The following is an 11656-nucleotide window of genomic DNA, read 5'->3' on the forward strand; positions in this document are numbered from 1 at the left end:
GCAATGTCTCTTCTGTCGGAAAGAGATTGCAGGGTAGAGAAAAGGGCATCCCCCACCAAGCCACGGAGTCTATTTTGTACTCCGTCAAGGCAGGATAGGCTGTTTTTTGCAGCCCCCGCCCAGATGTGGCAGCAGTACTCCATCTTTGGACGTGCTTGGCTCTTATATAGATAGAGAATTGCATCATTAGTGAGATATCTTCAGGAGCGGTAGAAGGATCCCACCATTTTTCCCAGCGACCTTGGCCACAGACTTGATGTATGTGTTCCATTTAAGATCAGGTGTAAAGGTCAAACCCAGGAGCTTATCAAATCCTGGGGCCTCCCTTAGACGAGAGCCATCCATTTCAATTGATGCCAGATGGGGATCAGAGCGTTGACAATGTAAAGATAGGAGTTTGGTTTTAGATGCATTAAAGGTAACCAGCCAAGTTTGCTGTAGATGGTCGTGTCATCAGCATAGATGTCAACGAATGATGTAAGTAAGTGTTTAGGGAGATCATTGATGTAGATCAGGAAGAGAGTTGGGCCCAGGATAGACCCTTGAGGGACTCCAGCATTAATACTGCAGGTCTCTGATTTTTGTCCATCAACCGTTTCTCTTATGAACCTATAAGAGAGAAATGATTTAATGATAGAGTGAATATTTCCAGTTATACTGTAGCTGGAGATCTTATGAAGTAGGTCTTTATGCCATACCTTGTCGAAGGCCTTTGATATGTCAAGAGCAATTGACCTGGAAAGGAAGCCTTTGTCAAGAGATTCACTAATCCTATGAGATATAACTGTTAGCACATCTGCGGTAGATCTTGCCGAACGGGAACCATATTGCGTGTCACTAAGAAGGTTATTTCTGCTGAGGTGGTTGACTATTTCTCTATTTAATATGGATTCCAGCAACTTACTCATGACACATAGGAGACTTATTGGTCTGTACTGAGAGGGAGATGACTTATCACCTGAGTTCTTAAATACAGGGCATACTGATGAGGTTTTCCAGGGTGTTGGAAAGCACTTCTCCTTAAGGCAGCGTTTAAACAGTTTCGTAAGTATGGGAGCAAGTTCTGGTTGAAGCTTTTTTTAACACTATAATTGGGATGCCATCAGGGCCAGTTGCTTTACTGGAATCAAGGTTCTTGATTAGCTTGGTGACCTCATGCACGGATATTTGTATGTTACCTAGCGTGTTCTGTGTTATAGGAGGAAATATGAAGAGTTGATGGCCTTCGTCGCATAGGGTAGAATTAGCTGCAAAGTTCTTTGCAAATAGTTTGGCCTTGTCTGAAGCTGACGAGATGACCTGTGGTCAATTGATAATGGTTGGGATAGAATGCACACTTCTGTTCAGGATCCTATTTGTTCTTTGCGAAAACTGGTGAGAACCAAGCCGCTGATCAGCTATTTTGGATTTAACAGACTGGGCATATAGCTCTCTTGCATTTTTTATTACTCTTTTACAGTGATTGCTGGCGTTCCTGAAGCGGCTTTAGTCTCAGTGCATCTATATAGATGGTAGCTATGGAAAAAGTGATTTCTGTGTGCGATGGCAGCAGCACATTCTGGGGAGAACCATGGCTGGCTGTTAGGTTTTTGTTGGAATTTTTTAGATTGTATGAATCGGTCTATGCCTACAATTAACCATTCGGTCAGGTCTGATACTACAGAGGACACATCATTTTTAAACATCAAATGCAGAGGTAGATCAGATATAAGCCATGGAGTATCGGTATACAGTACAGTGGAGGGGTATGTCTGGGGACTTATTACATTTCATTTTTATCTTAACTGATACGACGGAGTGGTCAGAGGATCCTAGAGGAGAAAGAGCGGAACATGAACATAGCTCAGGGGAAGTTGAGAGAAAAAGGTCTAGGAGGCTTGCATATTGACCTGTAGTATCGGGCACACGGGTGGACTCGCGAACAATCTGAGTGAGGTCATAAGCAATGGCAAAATCATGACAGAACTTCCCCTCATCGTCCATCTTATTTGAGTGGGGCAGCCATTTCACGTTATGGACGTTGAAGTCACCACAGATGTGGATGTTAGCCGAGGGGTGTGCAGACAGGATGTGGTCTATTTTCTCAGATATGCTCTTAAAGAGAGTAACTACGCTGTTGTGGGGCCGATAGAGGGCAAATATAAATGCAGCGGTGTAAGCAAGTGCAACCCGTAAGCACATATAAGGTAAATTAGGATGTTCTCTAGAGATATCCCTGCCACATGGGAAGCCATCTTTAATGTAGGCACATATTCCATGCCCATGGCGATCTTGGGGGTCAGATTTAGATGTTAAGTTAGAGTATCCGTTAATTATGAACTCATCTAGGGAAGCAGTCGGCCCTATTCCAGTTTCGCTAAGAAAGAATATGTCCAGTATCGTCTCTTGTAATTGGGTTTCAACCTCTGGAAGATTGGAACGTAGACCCCTGATGTTGGAGAAGGAGACATGGTAGTAGGGGTCTACGTTGGAAGATGGGGTTCTCGGTTTATTCAACTTTTTTTTCTGGAGATATTTCATGTTGAGGTTTTGTGATTTGTGGAACAGCTCGGCATACTTGATTAGAGCAATACAGAGAGGAAAAGTAAGAGAGAAAAAGACAGGATTTTTTTCTTTTTTTTTGTAGGACATGAAAAGGTAAAGCCGTAACAATTACCCACTAGTATTGCATCGAGAGGCCCCCCCCCAGAGGCTACTGCATCGTCCAGAATCCATTCACCAAATGGCAATACAGCAGTTCCAGTACTTTGCGCCTGCTGATAGGACAGCCTCCTTAGTGGTTAATCCAAGGTTCTGGTCCCTGACTATCAGGCGGATAACGTCAGTCCAGACAAAACGTTTACCTCCAGCACCCTTACTAGTGACATGGCAACAAGGATAGACATAGAGACAGATAAATTTCCGACATCTCAGACTACTGTTTACCAAGTACTACCGACCTTTAAAGCAGCTTTTTCTTCACTCTTTGTCAGAAAAATCACTCATTTGCATGAGGACTGAGGGACAAAAAAGGAGAAGCGAGAGTTACTGGAGCTGCCGATAACACATCCACTGTATTATCTACTCTCCATTAAAAAAAGGGGGGGGGGTATAAGGGACTTATTAATATCTACTTAGTAAAAGTCCGGGGCTCAATTATCAATTCAGGACACTTTTGAAGATAATCTACCCTTCCATTTTAATGGGTTGATGTTTTGGCATTATATATCTCGAGTTTGAATAATTCGAGCTTCACCTTATAATTAAAATCCAATGATTAACTTTTATCAATTTGTGAAGTCGGCTTAATATTAATTTACATTTGAGTTTAGATAATTATTCAAGATTTTAATTTGGGAGGTTCTCGTTTACATAGGTGACTTTTTTTTTCTTTCCATTTTACATGTAACAAGACGATATTGGTTAACAGCATATTTGACGAAGATTTCAGAACAGAACAAAAAAGCAAGACAAGGTAGGTAAAATTTAGTTACGACTAAAGAAATGGTAAAAACACTAGAGGATGACCTCCAATCTGTAGTTGAATGGGGACAAAAATGGATGGTCACATTCAATGCTGCCAAGACTAAACTTGTTTCCTTCAATAATTACAAGAAACCTTCTCTGCCACCAATAGCAATGGCCAGTGACTCCCTATCTGAGAGTACATCTTTCAAACTGCTTAGCCTAACGTTCACAGAAAACATGAGTTCGAACAATTACATTGAGTGCATTGCCAGTGCCGTTGCAAGGAAGGTGGGCTCTCTCTACCGAGCTAGAAAACTACTAACATCCGAAAGTATCCTGTACCTCTACAAGGCCACCATTCGCTCATGTATGGAGTATTGCTGTCATATTTGGGCTGGTGCATCGGCTACTAGTCTCTCGCTCCTTGACAAGGTTCAAAAGAGAGTCGCAAATCTGATAGGCCCTGAACTGGCATCTAAGCTTCAGCCTCTGTCCCATCGACGAAACTTTGCATCCCTCTGCCTGTTCTACAAGTATTTTAATGGTGAATGCTCCAACGAACTGCAAGCACTTGTGCCCCCACAACATGAACACCCTCAACAGACCCGACAGGCTGCAAAATCCCACCCCCACACTGTACAGATCCCTAGATGTAAAACATCTTTCTACTCCAGTAGTTTCTTCCCCAGAACTGCTAGACTTTGGAATTCTATTCCAGGTCCTTGCTTCCCCTACTGTACTGACGTGCAGAAGTTCAAGTGCAATGTGAACCGACATCTTGCTGGCCAAATCCCTACATAGTACCCTAGTAGTTGTTGCCCCTGATAGTAGCCCCTTACACCAAAGTGGCAATGTGCTTTGTTTGGGGTGAAAATGTAATAAAAAAAATAATAAAAAATTTTTGCATATCACAATTTATGTACCTAAATTTAAAAACAAAATTTTTTTCCAACTCATGTTTCCTGTAAACGTTAGGTCAAGGAGCTTAAAAGACGTATGCTCAGATAAAGAGTCGTTGGCCATTGTTAAAGGTGGTAGAGAAGGTTTCTTGTAATTATTGAATGAAACTAGTTTAGTCTTGGCGGCATTGAACGTGACCATCCATTTTTGTTCCCATTCCACTACAGATTGGAGGTCATCCGCTAGTGTTTTTGCCATTTCTTTAGTTATGTGTTCATTTGTTTTCCTGTTATAGAGTGTGGTGTCATCAGCATATATACCCATCTCAGAGAAAATTTTGTCGGGGAGGTCATTTATGAATATCTGGAACAGTAGGGCTCTAAGGATAGACCCCTGGGGAACTCCCGCATTTATATCATATTGTTTAGATGTACGACCGTCGAGGACAACCTGGATTTTTCTCTGATGTAAGAAGGATTTCATTATGTTAAGTATTCTACCAGTGATACCGTATGATTTAATTTTCCTGAGGAGACCCTCATGCCATACCCTGTCAAAAGCCTTAGAGATATCTAGAGCTACCGCTCTGCCCTCTCCCGCTTTGTCCAGTGAATGGTATATACGTTCAGAGATTACAGTTAGGATGTCTGCTGTGAAACGGGCTTGTCTAAATCCATATTGTTTGTCAGTCAGAAGTTTAGCATCTGTAAGGTGATGGACTAGAGCATGGTTAATTAAGATCTCAAATATTTTGGCAAAAAGTGGGAGGAGGCTAATGGGGCGATAATTTAATAGGTTAGTTCTTTAGCCAGAATTCTTGAATACTTATACCACAGAAGCAGTTTTCCAACAGCCCGGAAAGCATGATTCATTAAGGCATTTGTTGTAGAATTTGGAGAGAACTGGAGCTACTTCTGCTGAGCACTGTTTTAATAGCAGAGCTGGGATGAGATCGGGTCCACATGCTTTTGAAGTGTCAAGGTTTTTTATGATAGCATGCACCTGAGCAGGGGTGATTTTTAGATCGTCTAGCATGGCGTCTGTCCGCATAAGAAATTTAGGTAGGGGCTGGTTGGAAGGGTCCAGTGTGGAGTTTGAAGCAAACCGATTGGCAAGCATGTTAGCCTTTTCGGTTGCTGAGCAAACAACCTCGTGATTATTGGATAGTGGGGGAATTGTTGATTGCCCATCATTTACTACACTGTTGTAGATTTTCCAGAAGTCACGAGTTCCTAGTTTTTGTGCTTCGATGCGTTTCCGTAAATTCTCTCTTAGCTTGTTGCTATTTCTTTCTTAACGTTACTTCTGGCGTCTATGTACTTCTGTCTGGTTGAAAGGTACATAAATTATGATATGCAAAGACATAAAGTTTATTATGTTATGAATATTTGCAATAAAGATTGATTATTTGGATTCTTTGCACTATTGTTCTCATCTGTTGTGTTATTTTTACAATGTTTTCGTCGAAGTAACCTCCGATCTTCTTCAGGTTTATCTTGTTAAATTGGGAATCTATGAAATTTTGGATTTTGAAATTAAATCCACGGGGGTAATATGCTCTTGTTTCGATAGCCATTTGCAATTGTATTTTTAGTGTCATCCACACTAAGGATTGAGCACTCAACCTCCAAAAAGAGTGTAACTTTACAACTGAATTTTACCAAGTACTGTATACACTATGCCACGGATCCTGTCAGTTAATTCTAGTAAGGTTTTATTAGGTTTTAACCTATTTTCTTTCTAGATGTACCATAGTACTACTTATCATTATATATCACTATATATGACTATATATATATATATATATATATATATATATATATATATATATATATATATATATATATATATATATATATATATATACGATTTATTGCTATTAGGCTGTTGCAAAAATAATGTTGGTTATATATATAGTTAAACGTCAAAAAACGGCATTATTTTTGCACCAACCAATATATATATATATATATATATATATATATATATATATATATATATATATATATATATATATATAATAAGAACAAGTAGTTAATAAAACATGTTAAAAACACTTTGAAAAAGACTTAAAAGCATATTGAAATATATTTTATATATATATATATAAATATATATATAAGTTTAATATGAGTTAAAAACATACTGAAATATATATATATATATATATATATATATATATATATATATATATATATATATTCCAGGTTTAAAAATATTCAAAATATTAGAATTATTCAACGATAGTGCTCAAAGAGAACAAAGCAAGATATGGCTATATTTACACAAAAAATTATATATACATATATATATATATATATATATATATATACACACACACACACAAACACACACACACACAAACATTATCTATTATTTATAATTAATTGTTCCCATAGTGTGTTAAATTCTATATTACGTTTACTTAGTAGTTTATCGTTGCCCAGCATATATGCTTCTTTAAGTCTTCTTACTCTTCATTATAACAGGTACAGGTTACACTCAAAATAAAATTTCGAATTACTAAGGACATCTACCCAGTCATGGCAGACGGAACACGGGCATTTTACCTTCGTTTATTAAATGAAAATGTCTGTTCGAAATTCTGGGCAGATTCCCAAGTTCGACAGAAAGATTCCTGCTTTTGACAAGATACACCTGAAGAAGGTGAGAGGCTACATTGAAACGTTGAAAATAACTCAAGATGAGACCAGTTGTTCAAAAAATAAGACAAATAAACTGTATGTATTTACAATAAAGTCGTACATTAGCACCTGAAATTTGGAAGATGACAGATTTTTCATGAATTCAAACTTTTCAAGCATACAGCAATATTTATTTGCACCAAGTTATTTTATAGCATTATTTCGGTAAAATAAACCTCATGACTCTTGTTTTCATTTATTTTGTTCTTTAGTTCTCACATTCCATGAGCGATGTTTCTGACAAAGGGGAAAAAAAATGCTTGGGGGCAGGGATCATATAATACATTTTGTTTTTGACTAATTTTTCAAGCTATGTACTATTATGGTATGTGTCCTTCAGAATTGTTTGATCTATTCCCTGCTTCCTTTATCCCAACTCATTTGATTCGTTGGTCCACTAGTCTCCATCAATTTGCTGTTTTGACAACACATTGTAATACAGCTCCCTCTTCTAATAGTTGCTTTCCAAGAACTCTTGGTCCTGGATATGACCTTAAACTATATCCAGTGGTGAGGCCCCAGCTTGCGGGCTTTGGGGAGTGTGGAGCCACCCTTTAATTACCATTGCTTCCAGGTCCACTCTGACCTAGAGTGGTAGTACCTGTTAGGGCCCGAACTAGGAGTTAAATAGAAACCGACTTGAAAACAAATATATTCTATTAAAAAAATTTTTCTTCAAAATCTTTGGATTCGGCATTAAATAACCCGAAAAGGGTTGATATGCCGTAAAACAAAAACAACCAACCAAACAACCAACCAACCAACCAAGGATTCCTGCTGACTGTTTTCCTCCTACCAAAAACCTTGACCTTGACCTAGAGTGGTAGTACCTGTTAGGGCCCGAACTAGGAGTTAAATAGAAACCGACTTGAAAACAAATATATTCTATTAAAAAAATTTTTCTTCAAAATCTTTGGATTCGGCATTAAATAACCCGAAAAGGGTTGATATGCCGTAAAACAAAAACAACCAACCAAACAACCAACCAACCAACCAAGGATTCCTACTGACTGTTTTCCTCCTACCAAAAACCTTGGTTTTCTTAAGATTGATATCGATAGGCATCTCCTTTCTTTGCAATAAACATCTTTTGTTTTTGTTAAATTCTTACATCAAGTGGCTTCATACCTTGTCTGGAGCGATTTCCATAAAAAAAAATTTCCATTCATATGGATTGCTACAAAATGTATGTAAGAGAGATAATTAGGTTTACTGTTCAAGTAATTATGACCATTTTATGACCTGCCCAAGATATGTTCTATGATAAAAGCTGTTGATAATGTATATAAGTATACAAAATCGATCAGAAAAGAAGTGAAACTGGGCATGCTGTTTGCGATGCGGGCAAAAGAGGGATAAGAACCTTGCGTTATCATCTTACATAACGTTCTCGATGTATATTAATGTAATCTTAGTTTTCTGCAGCTTTTCTTATACTTTTGCAGGTCATCCAACCATAACTACTGTGGAACTAACGATGAACACCAAGCAAAAAAAAAAAAAAAGCAAATGTCACCATGCTGGAACAACCATAACTAAACACAAACAAATAAAAATTAAAAAAAAACATTATTATATTTGCAAAACGCATCAGTTTTTCAGTTGAAAAAAATATGGAAAATTTTGATACAAGGAAGAAGAATGGAGGAAATATGATCAAACATTTATTTGTGATTCGAGTCTCAAGGGTGTTGTCTTACTAACTCGGCCTCGTGTTATGATTTAAGAAGAGTGGAAAATGGATCTTAGATTTACTTCCTGCAGCTGCGTAACTCTCGCTTTCCTTATTTTAGTCCTTTAGTCCTCACATTCCATGAGCGATGTTTCTGACAAAGGGGAAAATTGCTGTTTTCTGGGTCAGAAATCTATTCCATTTAACACTTATGTTAGCAAATTTTTTGATCTTGAAGTAGTATTTCTTTCTTTTTTCTTTTTCTTTTTTTTTTTTAGGTCCTTACATCAAGTGGGTTAACGTTTTGTCTGGAGCGATTTCCATAAAAGAATAAGCAAATTAATGATTAGTTCGTCATCACAAACAGCAACAAAATTACACATGCACGATTAATACACGTACAGAATTGAAAGAAAGGGAAGTATGTTTTGCGAAACAGATGATGAATTATTGCAGTTGACACATGAGGAGACAGTTTGTGATCCCGTCGGTTTGCTCTGTATGCTAGTGAGCAAACAAAAGAGGAAGAACGTTGTTTTATTTTCGGACTTTATGATTTCGCAAGAACCGTAAAAACCTCGCGAAATTTGAGGCCTTGATTTTTTTTTTTTTTTTTTTTATCTAAGGGGCACAATTCTGTACCCCAAACTCTAAAAAAAAAAGGGAAGTAACTCTGTCATTCCTACAATCAAGAGTTGGTAGCATTGTTCAGAGCGTCTTTGAACAAGAACGTGAATTTAAAAAAGAAACCCGTAAATTGTTGTTGGAAATTCAGGCAGAACTAACGTTTGTTTCATTTTTCTAAAATAAAAGTCACTTTGCTGACAGACTGGTCCTTGAGTTAACCTACTTATATTATAAGCAGCATGTTCATCTGTCCATACTTTTAATTTTTTTAAAGGGAGATAATTATGTAAAAGGTTCGTTTCTTATTCGTTATTGTAGCGAAATTCAACAGCTGAAAACATAAGTTTTCATTAATAAAAAATTAAAAAAAACAATGATAACTACTTATTGTTTATTTAGCAATAAGAAATGTTATCTATGTAATTGCTATGCCACAATTAGTTAAATATTACAGCATGAAATATGTACTTTGTACAATAGCCATCATCATTGTAACAAGACGGACCGAGTTACTTCCCCCTTATATACAAATTTGAAATTTTTTTCGTAAACTATTTTCATTAATAATTAATTTTTTATCTTATCGTTTTTCGTAATTTTGGGATATTTTCATTACTGCAACATGACAATTGGTTAAATGTCATTAGTTTCACTTGAAATTCAATATTTCGATTTCTGAATTTCAGTAAACAAAGAAGAACCAAAACACCGGCGTCAAATGGCGCTAATGTTTTGGAAGACAGTTACTGCGCTTTGAAAATTTGATTTATTTCAGAAAATTTTACAATAATAATAAAATGAATTGGAAATAAAGCTATTCAAAAGATTGAAGAGAAAGAATCTCCTTTGTCGCTTTACCTGAGATTTGTCTATCCTGTTCCTAGCTAGTATCCTTAATCACCATAATACCACATTTACTGCAGGTTCGTCCTACTTAAAATTCTCAAATCGATTTCTTTTTATATAAATATATACATGAATTCATTTTTATATAAATATATACATAGATAAATCCTTTTTTATAAACAATAGTTTCATTTACATGGAATAGGAATTTTGGTTGAATAAAAATAAAGTATAGTTTCTTTTAATAAATGATATTTTTAATTTATTCATAACAAATATAATGTGGACTCTGCGCTTGCGCTTGTTATTTATAAAAAGAAATGCGATGTAATTTTAATGTATGCATAACTATGATATATTGAGATCTGCATACAAACTTGAGATTTATTTATAGGAAATATGTGTTATTTTGATTTATTCATACCAATAATATTGTGTGATCCGCGTTCACACTCCACATTTATAAAAAGAAAATACGTTTTATTTTTAATTAAATCATAACATCTATAAATATAAAAGCGAAAATGTATGTGTGTATGTGTGTTCGCTTTTTCTGTATATCTACAAAAGGCTTTTTTCAGAGAAGCGGTCGGTCGCTTCACAACTTTTTAAAACTTTTTATATCATATATACATCGTAATATCTCACAGTTAACAACGAAGCTCGCATGTCTATTTAATTTGCTCGATTTCGGGAAGATAAATATTCAACATTTGTCGCTCGCCGCATGTGGGTTAGTCTTTTTCCTATAACATCTTGGGAAAATAAAAATCCCGCAGTCAAACTTGACCTCATTAACTCATTAAAACGGGCACCTGCCAAATCCAAGTATTTTTGTCACACTTTAATTTACAACTTTACCTCAACGGTTCAGGTTCGATCCTCATACTTACCTACCAAAACATTTTTCTTTTAACCCCACCACCCCTGGAGTTTCCACACACACCTCCAAACACCCGGGCAACACCTCGCTAGTCTATATATATATAAAAGTGAAAATGTCTGTCTGTATGTATGTATGTATGTATGTATGTATGTGTGTTTGTGCGTCCGCTAAAAACTTTCGACAGACAGAACAAAAAATAACAAACTCGGTATCATATTGAAGCTCCATCCTTCGCCCGAAAAATATCGAAAAATTGGTCAAAAACGTTAATTTTTTCACCCCGAAATCGACAATTTTCTACAGGGAAGGGATCAACAAAAACCGTCCTCTCATGACGACGACCGGTTCTACGTCAGATGACGTCATGACCTGATTTAGTTTAAATATTTGAAGAACTGAGAGAATTTCATGTGTGTCGTGTTAGGTCAGTTGGTTAGAGTGTTGGTTCATTATCTAAACGCTTTGGGTTCGAATTGTGGTGTGAGATGTCTTCTTTTTTTTTCGATTTTTTAAATTTAAATATTGAAGCAGGGTTACTTAAGCTATTTTTCACATAACGTTCGTTTTTCTGTT

This window comes from Euprymna scolopes, chromosome 9, assembly GCF_053919585.1.
Source record: "Euprymna scolopes isolate OS-2025 chromosome 9, ASM5391958v1, whole genome shotgun sequence".
In the NCBI taxonomy this organism is placed as follows: Eukaryota; Metazoa; Mollusca; class Cephalopoda; order Sepiida; family Sepiolidae; genus Euprymna; species Euprymna scolopes.